Here is a 14,029-nt window from a genome sequence, read left to right on the forward strand (position 1 = left end):
ATGTTCTTCTATATATAGTTATGCAACATGTGGACCAAAGGAGATAAAGTTTTTCTTCTTCAAGGATCCTCACAAAAGGGTCGTGGGATAATTTTCTCCAATTATCCTACTGAGCTTTGTGGCACCATCAAAATTAGTGATTCATGTGTTTCAATACATGTTATTGAAAGCTTTGAGGATCTATACACTATTCCATTCCAACAATGGATGCTACTACAATGGTTGAGGCCATTGGAAGTATTATTAGATGTCCAATTACCATGTTAGCTCAGGTTGCACAAACATATGAAATAGAATGCAAACAATGTAATACCAATAATGTAATGGTTTAGAATGCACAGATAGATGAAATAGAATGTAGACAATGTGATACCAACAATGGAATGGTTCAGGATACACAACGGACTAAAATACAATGCATACAATGTAATAGTAACAATGTGACGAAGACATGTTTCACCAAATTGAGCCAACATTAGTAAGAGATTCTTGGAGACAAAAAGAGGGTCCTATGGAATGAGGGTCAAAATAAAAAAATGGTCCTATGGAATGAGGGTCAAAATAAAAAAAGGTTGGAAAGGGAGTCATTCTATTGGTTCACCCTTATGAGGCTATTAACTTCACGGGACTTGGAGAAACACAACTAGGCATCATTATTGAAAAGTCTTTGTATGCATCCAAAACAACCTTAACATCTGCATCAGACTTGCCAACTCTGAGTTTGATTAGGTGGCCAATAAAACAACTCACTTTTGAGAATGGTTAGCAGCTAAAACTAGTCTAAACTCATGCAGATGTAGATGATGATGATTTGAATCCTCTCCACAAGCAAAAATAATCGATTAGTGACAACGATAGTAGTGAAGATAGTGATACAAATGAAAATAGTGATTGAGAGATGGTTGAGTGAGAAGAATGCCAAGGAGAGAATAAGAGCACATACAATAATACCACTATCTGCCTACATCAAAAGGAGAAGGTATATAATGAAAATCAGGCAAAAAAGGAAGACAACCATGAATGAAAATTTCATGAAAAATCGTAAGCGAAAAGATGCATGTAATGTTGCAATGATTGATTACTTTGAAAAAATGTTGTAAAATGGCTAATAGAAGAAAACTTTTACAATCAAGGTTGGACTTTTGGGGGAAAAACTACTCAAACAGGCCAACTTACATATATGATAGTATAAACATGGCGTTTAATAAGCAAGAAGATAAAGAGTCTTTTAATTTCATGTATGATGGAAGGAAAGTTTGCCACACAACATAGTAAACTATACATGGAATTATAGAAACTACTTTTTATAGGTATAGAAGAAGCTATACGTAGGGATCAAGGAGTGCAACTCATGGAAACACTTTAATCAAGTGAAAGGGTTTAACACATGTGGAGATGGGCAAAGCAATTATACAAAATTTCATTGATAACATTATAGAGAAAATGCCTTAGAAATCCATGACTTCTATGCATGAGTCTCGTGAGACATAAGAAGTTCTTCCAACCATGTATAAACAGGTGGATATACTACGTGAAGTTAATGAGACACCTAGCTCTTTGGGATATAAACATATTTCACATCCCACTTTCTAACAAATGTGGAATACAACATTCAAGATGGTTTCTCTCTCCAAAACTAGCACATTTTCCAAGTGTGACATATGTACGTCCATTAAAATGAAATTAGATTCAACAAAGTACCAAGTTGAGTGTGCTAAGTACTTCTTGTTGCAGAGAGGAGGAGACATATGTTGCAACAAATGAGTTGCAGACATATCTTGCAGCAAATAAGTTGCATACATATCTTGCAACAAATAAGTTGCATACATGTTACAGCAAATGAGTTTGCAAAAATGTGTACTATGGCTAGAGAATGTACTCAGAGTTGTATCCAAAAAAACTATATAAGCATCATTCATGACAAAATGGACCAAAACATGACTTGCATACCACAAGTGACTCTAGTTCCTAAATCACTCAATCAAGTGATGTCCCTTCCAATATCATTGACAGGGATGCTCACTCATGGTCATGGGCGAAATGCTTATGGACACTTTACAATCGGATTGTGGCCAAATTATCTAAATTTCACAATTTGTTCTTTGTCAAAATGTCTTGCAAAATTAGAGAGAAGAAATAGTTACTTGCATGCTGATTTGGTACATGATAGTGGGATTACTCAAATATCACATAGTGTTTTGATTGTTTGATGTCTAGAACGAACACACATAAGGATATTGATGCATTGTTTAGTCAATTTTATGAGAAGGTTAGAACGAGTCATACATTTACCTTTCCTCATTTGATGAGAAGCTTTAATAAGTGCACAAGTATGAAACCAACACCTTTTCTTATGAACGAGATGCCAGATTTCAAAGAGTATGTGAAAGGGTACTTGCATGATGGAGCAGATAAACGAGTAGGCCATTCAAAGCCATTGCAGTTTAGATTTTATATGAATGTTGCCATACCATTGATGCAATACAAAATACATCCCAAGTCAAGTGAGTGGTTACCTAAAAATGGAATTGAACTACATAAACAGAATGTTGAAGGGGCACCTATGATTCATCAAGGGGTACCAAAGATTCTACCTATGTATGAATACATAAAGGATAATATTTAGGTTATAAAAGGCTTGAATACCTTCTTGAATTGGTGGAAAAGATTTGTGGAAAGCAAAGGAGATGGTTTAACATATGCAAAATAGATTAAACCTATCATTGAGTATTGGGAGAACATGGTTGTTGCCTTGAATACCACAAATGTGTATGATAATGACTTCTTCCATGACTTTTGGCCCAATAGATTAAACCTATCATTGAGCATTGGGAGAACATGGTTGTTGCCTTGAATACCACAAATGTGTATGATAATGACTTCTTCCATGACTTTTGGCCCAATAGATTAAACCTATCATTGAGTATTGGGAGAACATGGTTGTTGCCTTGAATACCACAAATGTGTATGATAATGACTTCTTCCATGACTTTTGGCCCAATAGATTAAACCTATCATTGAGTATTGGGAGAACATGGTTGTTGCCTTGAATACCACAAATGTGTATGATAATGACTTCTTCCATGACTTTTGGCCCAAAATCATAACTTTTAGGGATTCTTCCATTGATGACACGAACAACGAGGAGGCGACAATTGGACTATAGGAGAATGAAGGACACTATTGTGGACCAGCACACCATAAGCCAAGAGCAGAGTTCTAGCCAGAAGTTGATGTCACAAAAGATAACTTCACACTTGTGAGGCCAAGTGATTCAATATATCCAATGTGGATTGGTGTTGCAGTTTCACATGTTGATATGGAGAAAAACTCAATAAACTATATGAGAGTTAAGATTCAATATTTGGCCCACAAGATAGAAGAATGCCACTAATACTGAAGCATATGAGGATTGTTGGAAAAGTCATTGGAAATGCAATGAAAATGATCCTCAACATTGGAGACATGTTAGCAGCATTATTGGGGGTTGGATGCTAAGGACGGGAAAAAAGATAGATAAGATACGATTCCAAAAATAGTCATCTCAAAGAAAGTTTGGAGCTTGGAGATACCATTTATTCCAATGATAGTGAGGGGCGAGATCTACAAGGATTAAGCCCTCTTCACAATGTTTTCAATGGCAACTTTACACATGTTGCTCTATAAGATTAGCAAAGGTGATGAAGCTATGCATTTTTCTTGGTTTGAAACTTAGTGTGGAGTACTTTGGTTCCCTAGTACCCAATTTTGGCCTATTGTGGGTGATATTGTAAGGCTAGTTTTTTGATGTTTATGGTTATTTGGGTTATATTAGCTATGGATAATGGGGTTTTAACTTTGTAACCTACATGGATTTGGTAATGGAAATAGCACTTAAAATAATTATTGTTGTCTACATGATTTTCAAGTTTACTTGAAATGCCGATTTTCTATTTTGAGTCTAGAGGGAAATTTGAATTTCCTTATTTGGGGGAGGGGGGGTTTTTTGAATTTTAAATTAGGGAGATATTGGCATTTTTCCAAAAAGTTAAGTGGGAATAAAAAATGTCAACCCTTTTATGATGCCCCCTTACACCCTTCATAAATGACCCCCAAAATGGACAATTTGACAACTCATTGGCATCTTCTCATTCATTTCTCATTAGCCTTAATGAGTTATATTTAAAACAATTAGGAATTAATCAAAGATTAATCTTTCCACTAATCCTTCCTCCTTTTAGACTAATCAAGAGCTCTAATTAACCAATCACTAATTAATTCACACCATTGAGCACATCATTGGATAGAGCATGAAATTGCTAAGCTATGTGCATCAACAAATGTGTAAATTAATGTATAATTAGAGATTGATTAGACTCTTAATTAATGTATAATTAGAGATTGATTAAACTCTTAATTAATGTCTCTCCTCTTTAAGCAAAATTAAGCAAAAGAGAGGGAAATTCATCCAATTGATGAAGAAATTAGGTGTTTTGATGCATTTAGATGTTCTCAAAACACTCAAAAAAAAAGATGCTCTAAATGTTTTCCTTCTTGAATTGGATTAATCACCCTTAAGGAAACCAGTCAATTACGGAAGATTAGTGGATTTCAAGGATTTTTTAACGGTTTTGAGAAATTTTTAAAGGATTAAGCTACTCCAAATACTTGCTAACACTCTAATTCATACGAATCAAACAAAAAACATACAAATCAAGCAAAAATTAATGATTCTAACTCTATGTTTAACTCTAAAGAGAGCTAAAATTCACTAAAGATTGCATTATTTGATGCAATGGATGTAAACTCAGCCTAATACACTCTATGTGCAAGCCTTAGGAACATTTAAAACCACATTAACAATAATAAAAACAACAAATTTAGCTAAAAATTTAGCAAAAAAACATTCTTCACAAAACAAAAAAGAGAGCTATTTCTTACAAAATCACACACAAATCTCGATCAAATCCACATTAATTTCATGGGAAACCATTAATCAAGACAATGGGCAATGGGTAATGTCTAGATTAGACAAAAAAAATGAAAAAAGCCAAGGGATGGCTCCCCAGCAGTGGCGCCAAAATTGTTATGGCTTACCCTAACCCTCCTTGAAACACATCCAACAAGAGATTACCTAGTGAACTGCAACTGTCGTGAAGATATTTCCAATGGCCGAACTCATAACCCTTGAGGTCTCCAAGCTCTACAACTCTTTGAGAAGCAATTCCATCGTATCTCCTATGAGCATTGTCACACCGCCGTGTTGCACTACATGTACTCAACCCTCCTCTCACCTCACATCACTCACACACACTCACTAGCATGCATTAGAGAGAGATTAGTAAGAGGATTAGGAAGATCAAAACTCAATGGGAGAGTATTCTTATATGATGAGATATATTCACTTATATACATGGCCATAAGTGTTCACATTCATGGCCGGGCACTTTAGGCTCATAAGAGTGCTATTACAATGACTACTCTCATAATATATCCACCCATGAAGTACATCACTTGGGACTTCCTCTTAACTTTCTACCACATGCTCTTGAAGTGGGAATCGCCTCAAGTATTCCATCGGACCATTATGGGCGCCCGTCCGTCCAAGTTGTAGATTTGGACACCAATACTTCATATCTTGAATGTATGACCTTTTGGTGTATCTACCTTGACTTCTTCATGCAAGATAATTGCGGTAGCTCTTGTTAACCCTAGGAATGGGTTAACATAGGTATGTGTACCTACCCTCAAGGAATGATTCCTCTGGCTTTGCCTATTTTGCAAACCACTCCATCTGCTACCCTATTGCATCCTTTCTACTGGAACTGTGCACCTTCCTTATGACTATACTTAGTGGCTAAGCCTAAATGCTCTAATACCAATGTTGCATACACGAAAGCCTTGTCATACTGATTCATTAGCTATAAGCATAATTAAGAAAATTGATGCTAGATGATTAAGACAGAGGAGAGAGAAGATGAAAGATTGGTGTCAGGGGTTTTCTGTATCTATATCTGGTACAAAAAGATTGATAAATGCTTATACATGGGTGGGGCCTTGGTCAGCCCCCTAAGGGGTAGACCTTCAGGCCCCTTTTTTATGTGTTTCTACTAAGGCTAATGATCAATGAATGATTGAAAACTGAATGAATGAATTATGTGACTAATTTGCTTATATATTCTCTTGGAAAGTAGTTGTCCAGCTGCAAATGGTTGTCGGCCTGTTATATGAATAAAAACCTTAAATAATCACTAACTAATGCTGCGCTTAATTGCTGGTCCTACCTACAACTGTTGCCCACCTTTTGGCCTCTAGCCGACTGCTATATAATAACCTATAAGGCAACCGACAAGATGTTGCTTCTGCCATGACAAGCCATATGTACCCTCCCATGATGTTTTAGATTTAAATGCACATGATGGTAGCAGTTCCTTTTGACCCTGGAAAATAACCAGAAGCACTTGATGTTGATGATGATGATCTGATATGCTGATGAAGATGCTTTTGAGGCTACTGCTATATGTTGTTCTAACTCCTAGACTAATGAAGGATTAAGACTTTTCATATGCCAAAGATTAGCCCATGAACGAGCATGCACGTGAGTTGTCTAGGCTATGAGAAGATGCTTTTGAGGCTACTGCTATATGTTGTCCTAACTCCTAATGAAGGATTAAGACTTTTCATATGCCAAAGATTAGCCCATGAACGAGCATGCACGTGAGTTGTCTAGGCTATGAGAAGTTTTCTCTCAATTTAGGACATGGGACTCCAAGGATTGCGTCTTTCCCTTCGTACATAGGAGGAGTTGCTGGACTCAGAGTTTGCAGATGACATAGTAGTGTACCTATCAGGAGATGTAGGATATCTCTAGAGATTTGTTGAGGTGATCGAGATCTTCTAGAGCACACATCAACTAGCACAAGTCATGTGGTTTATGGGTAGGAGGCTCTGCATCCACCCCAACTTGAGGCTTTCCACCACCACACTGGTTCCCAAGGGGCACTCTAGTCCGCTCTCTTGGTGAGAATTTGGAGGCAGATTTTGTACTAGAGTACTACTACGAGGCTCTCTTTAGTCGGTTAAGTGGTGGTGGCAAATCAGGTCCTTCTTGCCACCATGTGGTACATTACTTCATGTTGGGCCTTCTCACAAGCATGCATTGGCTAGGTATCATGGTTCATTCGGAACTTCTTATGGGCAAGCAGCAGAGCAGTGATGGGAGGTCTACCCTGGCCAAGGTGTCATGGAGAGTGATCATTCAGCCATGGTGCAGAGGGGGCCTAGGCATCATTGACCCCTTTATTCAGAGCCGCACCCTATTGGGCAAGGTGATTGTTAGAGAAGTCCTTCCCAGTGATGATGAGCCTTGGAAGGAATTCCTCTTGGCTTGAATTTCAGCCCATACCCTAGACCTAGGGGGGCCTTGGCCACAGTGTACTAGATGGATCTTCATAGAGATGTGGGCCCGTGGATTTCGCCCGTTTGAGGGCAAATTTACAGCCAGCTTACTTCGAGCTTGCGAGCACCGGGGCAAATTTACAGCCAGCTTACTTCGAGCTTGCGAGCACCTTAGGTTGACCCTTAGGCAACTAGCTCATATGAATAGATAAATTGAGTGTCACGGTTTTCTTTTATTCATATGGTACAAAAAGGTTGCATCAATTCTTGTACACGTATGGGGCTTGGTGAGTCCCAACCAAGGGATTAACCCCTTGGACCCTTCTACATACTTATGCTGATGCTACTATGCTGAAATGATGAATGTACTTGATGAACTGACTAAATATTGCACATTGGGTGCATGGTGCATGGTGCATGTCCTTTAATAGGAGTTATTGTGTGCGATGTGCTCAACCTTTGCTTGATTTGTTATAGGAACAAGGACTAGCATTTGTTGTAGTGTCCAAAATTCTAGTTGTGGTCTCGTTTACATAATAGACTTAGAACCTAAAGCTCTTACTCCCCTTATCACACATCAAGTTAACCTTAAGTTGGATGGCATTAGTCGTGACATCCTCCCAGGTGATTATACCTATAATGACCAAACCATTATGGATATCTTCATGTTTAAGACCATGGATAGATTGATCAAGCAGTTGATTGTTGAAGAAGCGCTCATGTAGAGCACAATGAGAGTTCAAATGTTGAAACAACTATTAAAATCTCTGACTGACTTATCTTCTTCTCTCTTAGATTTTATGCAATTGTGAAGCCACAATCCACAAATTTTTCTTATGCACAAACTGATTTAGGAGTAGTCTTGCAAGCCTAGTAAAGTTTAGAAGGTCTTCCACTCTCAAACTACGCTCGACGAGAGCATGCAAAGCGTCAAGGAGATGATGCTGGAGCTTCGGGATCTATTGTCAGAGATGAGTGGGAAAGGGATTACAATAGCTCTGCACCCCACGAAGTCATGGAAGAGGAAGTGTTTGATGATATGGTGTGGCATCTTTTTAGGGATGATCCCAAAGGTATGGACGACGATGAAACTGATCAAGAGCATATTTACAAGGTTTCATCAACACCGGTATTTGAAGGGTGCACATTCTCTCTTTTACGTGCAGGATAGATGCGTTAAGCTTGGCCACCACGAGAGGAGGGTGGGCACGTTTGTCTTCCGCGTGCACCATTAATTATATTAAAGTAGGAGGAGAAGTAGACCTGTAAAGCAGGCCATCACTACTTTGCGTACTCCCACTGGATGCATGAGATCATTGCAGGGAGCCTTTACAAAACCACTAAGAAAAGAGGTGTTGAGCAACTATACGGGTTGAAGTCCCACAATTGGCACAAGATGCTCCAAGTAAGTGTTTTCCAAGTCTTGTACGTTAAAATTAAATTTTGTAATGCCTCAAACCATATATACATGTGCTCTTATGTGCGCAGTTCATACTACCTACTACTACTAGCATCGACCATTATGCAAACAAGAGTTTGAAAAAATATATTTATAAGATGGGCGAGCTTGTGAGGTATGTAAAAGCCATGTCAAATCACCCTTCATTATACCTTGCACTTTGATTTGATAGTTTTTCAAAATGAACGTGCATGAGGCCAGGTATAACGTACTATTCATTTGTTTTTCAGATATATTAGTTTCAAAGCAATTGATCCAGCCACGTTGGATGATGCACACGTTATGGCAGTGGAGGTGGTTTGTTTGTTGGTAGAGGAAACTTTTTCGCGAACCATTCTCACAAGCCAACTACATCTCATTGTGCATTTGGTGGACGAAATTGCTTTAACATTGGACGATGCACGCGTTATGGCAGTGGAGGTGGTTTGTTTGTTAGTAGAGGAAACTTTTTCGCGAACCATTCTCACAAGCCAACTACATCTCATTGTGCATTTGGTGGATGAAGTTGCTTTATGTGGCACTATGCATGCACGTTGGATGTTCTTCCTAGAGCGCTTCATGAAGACCTTAAAAGACTTTGTGAGGCAAAGTGCAAGGCCCGAAGGAAGCATGGCCGAGGGTTGGTTGATATAAGAGTCTCTTGTATATATTTCAGAATTTCCTAGTCAAGTGGACAGCTCTTTGCCTCAAGGAATGAAGAGGACTTGAGGATGACCTCTATTGTGCCTCAAGGAAAAGGACATAGTCAAGTAATTGACAGAACATTGATTGATGATCTTAATTTCACTTGCATTCTTGATAGTGATGTGATGAGCAGATGGGTTACAAGATATGAGGATGCAAAGACAAGAAGGCAAGCAGAAAGAGCTCTCTTTTGAAGGCAACATGCTCTCGTAAGGTGTACCCTAAATATCTAGCAACACTTCCGAATGATATCCATGTTGATTGATTGCATGAGGAAATGGAGAGAGCAGAGAGACGAGGGGCATCACGGCGGAAGAATGGGAGTATGCACGAGGATGCATGTTAAAGGTACATGGAACTAATGGTTTGCATTAGTTGTTGTAAGTGATTTGCTTTTAATATTTAACCACATTGCTTACACAAATATTGCTTCTATTTTGGTCCAGTGCACTATGTTCAATGCTATATGGTGTGAAGGAAAGCCTTTTTGAACACAAAGAATTGATATGATAAGAGGAATACACAAGATTGCGGTGTCATTAGTAGCTTTGAGGGAGCCAATGGAAAAATGGGTGATTATTGTGGCACAATCCAAGACATATTTAGGCTTGACTTTCATCCCTTCTTTGTGTATGTTTTGGATGTCGAATGGCAAATGAACGTGGTGGAAAAAGGGCCTAATGCAATGATAAAACACCATGTAAGTGGCTATGTAACTATTGACTCTACAAAGTTTTGGCAAACAAAGAAAGATAGGCTCGTATTGCCATAACAATGTGAGCAGGTATGCATTTTTTTACTAATGTGTTTCATGTACATATATATCTAAGCTCATGTACCCCTTGACTTTTCATATGCTAATACATCACAGTATGTGTATTTGAGTAGGTTATCTATCTGCCAATGGTGCATGACACTAAATGGTGGTACGTCATCCCTGTTGCACCACGTTCCAAAGTGATGTACAATACATTCACTGATATGGAGCATATGGAGGATGTAGCAGGCCGCAATGAAGATGATGTCAAACATGTCAATGAAGATATTGTGATCGATGATCAGAAATAAGAGATGATCATGATAATGAGGATGAGCGTGCCATTTCTCATGATCATGAGGATGACTCTACCATTGATGATGATGGTGATGTTGATGAGGGTGATCAGGGCATTGGTACCATTATCAATGGAAAGAATATCGATAGTGGAATAAATTTAATCATAGCCTTACAAATTGATCAAATGGATATTGATGTTGATCGTATTAAGAGACTAAGGTTATGTAAAAGGGTAGGAGAAGGGTGTGTGTGTGAAGGGACTTAAGGTCCACTAGCTTACCTATTTAAAGGTGAAGCTAGGAGGCATTTTGTATTGATGAAGCAAGAAGCCTAGTTGTATTTTGAGCAACTTAATAAGCAAGATATTTTCTTGTATTTTATGAGTCTCTCCTCCATATCTTTGATCTAGCATGAGTACCACAAAATTCTAACATGGTATCAGAGCTTGGCAAGATTAGGTCACTTTTGTGGTGTAGAATAGGTCAATTTGATCCCTTTTTCTTTTGTGGAGCTGAACCTCTTGCCAGTGGAGAATATCTAGCAACTTATGGAGGCAACAACTCGCTGAGCTCTCATCAGGGAAAATGTAGAGGAGGCCCGGGCACTCAGGGTTGTACAGTCAATTGTTTGATTTCTTCTCCCATGGCCGCGGCATTTTGACTGGTTCAACACGGCGCCCAGTTTTCCTGTGCAGCTAATGCCATACACAAATATGCCGTGTGTAGGCATTGGCAGCCCTAGAGAACTTAGGGCTTTTGAAGCCCAAGGTCTCAAGATGCTACAGCGCGATTTTTATCCTGAATGGCTGCTCCAATCGTTCGCTACAGTGGAAAAACTAGGGCTGCCCTCTTGAAAGCCATTGAAGCTTCCATTAAAGCTTCAAAATCAAAGGTTTTCTTCCACTAATCTCCTCTTCTTAGCTCTAGTCACTTAAGTGCTCTTGTGAGGGTTTGTTTGCTGATCCTAATTTGAGTTTGAAGTGGTGGGCATACACCATGAGGTATTCATGAGCCTCATTCTTCATCAAGCTCCATCAACAACATCTTCAAGTGCACAAAGCTTTTTCAAAGTGTGCTTATAAGCACTAATTATGTTGATTAACACTAATGCGGCTTATAATCCAACAAAGGGGAGTCATTCCAAAGTGTTTTTAAACACTAAGAGTGTTCTTAAACACTAATGGTGAACCTAATCACTAATACAAGTGTCATTAGATGCTCTTAAGCACTAATCGTGTTTTTAAATACTAATTGTGATCTTAATCACCAAACAAAGTGTTCATTAACACTAATGAAGCTCTCCCCATCAGAATTAGTGGTTATGCACAAACCCTAAGTGCTAAACCATAAAATTTACCATCTTAATCTCCTTTTTTATGCAACATTCTTGGCTTGATTAAGGGTTGTTGCACTCTCATAAGCCTTTCTCTTTCTACTTAAGCCAAAATATCAAAAAATTTTGGTTTTTTCTTCTTCACATAAATCAGCCCATTACTCTCTAGTAATCTCTTTCAATACCCAATGTCAAAGGACAACACCCAAATTAAGAAGTTCTCAAGAGAGGGCTTCCACACTTGGCAAGTCCTTGTCAAGTACAACATGATGTCCAAAGGTTTTAGCACTAAGGTTATTGATCGAACTAAGGCTGAAGATATTGAAGATGATGAGAGGTCACAAGCCATCCTCATGCTTCATCTTGATGAGGCTCTCATTCACCATGTGGACCAGCTTCCGACTGCAAAGGAAAAATGGGATGAGCTTGATAAGCTCTATGGAGCTCGTGGTTGGTAAGAATTCCAAGATCTCGCTTAAAATTGAATTTTTTAGCTTGGAACTCAAAGAGGGAGACGGCATTGGAGCCTTCATCTCTCACTTGAAGGGCCTTATGGCTCAACTTGCATCAGTGAATGCGAGAATGGATGAAGATGATGTAGTGGCTGTTTTGCTAAAAGCAGTCAAGAAGGTGTACCCCACCTTAGTCACCACCCTGAAGAACATACCTAATCCCACCCTTGAAGGAGTCATTCAATCTTGTCTTGATGAAGAAAAGAGGCCAAAGGGAGGAGTTGAAACTTCAATTGCAACAACTTCATCGAATATCAAACAAGCTTTGTCACATCAAAAGTGATCAAAGTAAGATGTGTCCATTGCAAAAAGGTGGGTCATTTGGCAAATATTTATTGGATCAAATATCCCAACAAAATGAAATGTAACAAATGTAAACAAACGGGACATATCACTTCTAAATATCCTAACAAAGAGTTAGAGGCTAACTTTGTATCAGCCTCTAACTCCACTGAGAAATTGTTTTAAATCTCAATGTAACCACACCTATATTCCTAACCTTGTACGCCTAATGTTATAAAGGCATCCTATGTCCAATACCACCTATTCCAATTTTTTTCATAGTTGATATTGAGGGAGGGTATTAAGAGACTAAGGTTATGTAAAAGGGGAGGAGAAGGGTGTGTGTGTGAAGGGACTTACGGTCCAGTAGCTCACCTATTTAAAGGTGAAGCTAGGAGGCATTTTGTATTGAGCAAGAAGTCTAGTTGTATTTTGAGCAACTTAATAAGCAAGATATTTTCTTGTATTTTGTGAGTCTCTCCTCCACATCTTTGATCTATCATGAGCACCACGAAATTCTAACAGATCGTTTGGCAAGGATGGATCTTATTGAAGATGAGATCAAATCCTAACCAATCCATCATTGTATCATTCTAAATTGATGACAATTCTATTATATATGTTGTCTTTTAATTATCATCTCATGATTTGTTTTTGAATATATATTGTTGTAAATGCATGTAGTGGGATTGTGTAATGATATATATTGTAATGTACTATGAGATGGTTTATATTTTTTTAAAGGTATGGATTTTTTCTTAAATAATATTTGCTCTCACGTGTAATAAAGCATGTATATCTGCATCTAAAACACAATGTTTACGCCTATATACACGCTTTGTTACAACGCGTTTATGAACTCAATATACACGTGAATTTAGATGCCCATATCGATATTACTCATATACATGTGTGACCATACACGCGCCCGTAACTTATTGTGTGTATCGAACGCGTGTACGGAAGCATTGTCTTGTAGTGTTCGAAGAGTCTACTGATTACCAAGAATATGAGGTGGATGGTGAATCCACCCCACACTTCTTTGAGGATCCCACGGAGATGCATCCTGATTACTATGTAGTGGATGGGAGAGAGGGAGTTACGCTAGTTTACCAACTTGCCCACGGTGGGAAGAGGCCGGTACATTAATGCAATAGGAAGGAGAATACCTATTCAATTTCACCATTATCAATTTCCCCATGGAGGTTTGGAATTCTCTATAAAGTTTCCTCAAATTAACAAAGATGTGCCCTCAAATATGCCACCGCCCACTTGTAACCATTATGGCATAGATCATTGGATTAAGGACTACCTCAACAAGATTGT

The sequence above is a fragment of the Cibotium barometz genome, chromosome 57 (genome assembly GCF_041138505.1).
Source record: "Cibotium barometz isolate CiBa-2024 chromosome 57, ASM4113850v1, whole genome shotgun sequence".
NCBI lineage: Eukaryota > Viridiplantae > Streptophyta > Polypodiopsida > Cyatheales > Cibotiaceae > Cibotium > Cibotium barometz.